Source organism: Camelina sativa, chromosome 12 (genome assembly GCF_000633955.1).
Source record: "Camelina sativa cultivar DH55 chromosome 12, Cs, whole genome shotgun sequence".
NCBI lineage: Eukaryota > Viridiplantae > Streptophyta > Magnoliopsida > Brassicales > Brassicaceae > Camelina > Camelina sativa.
Genome location: NC_025696.1, coordinates 21475114 through 21475833, shown reverse-complemented (window position 1 = coordinate 21475833; position 720 = coordinate 21475114).

Below are 720 nucleotides of genomic sequence, written 5' to 3'. Positions count from 1 at the left end.
AAGGCCGATTGAGTTTCGGAAACCAAGAGGGGCAAAACCCGCCGTAGCCTAAAACACAGAACCTTGGAAATTATTTTATAACTCACATTACAAAGACTGATTGGCCGAAAGTTCGCCATCCGCTGAGGATTGGCAACTTTAGGAATAAGACAAATATTTGTCTCATTCAGACGAGGATCGAAACACCCCGTCCGAAAAAACTCCCTAACCAACGCCACCAGATCGCCTTTCAAAGAAGCCCAGAAACGTTGGAAGAACAAAGCCGTCATTCCATCAGGGCCTGGAGTTTTTTCCGGATGCATCGCAAATAGCGCCTTGCGAACCTCCGCCTCAGAAATATCCCTAGTAAGATCCCTATTAATGTTGTCTGTGACCAGAGGCTTAATTTCCTGCAACACCTCGGAGATACCCCCACCATCCACCTTCTTAAAAAGACCCTCAAAATATTTAGTAGCAATATTCTCCATGCCCGAGGGAGACTCAATCCAATCATCATCATCTCCAAATAAACCAACAATCCGATTCCTCACACGTCTCTGCTTAATGGATGCTTGGAAATACTTCGTATTTTTGTCTCCAACTCTTAACCAAAACTTTCGGCTCTTTTGTTGCCAGTAGATTTCCTCGTCACGATATGCCTCTTTTAATTTCCTCTCAATAACCCGAATTTCGTCTGTTGAGATTAAGTCATCCATTTTTGCCTCTTGCAAAGCCTCCTTC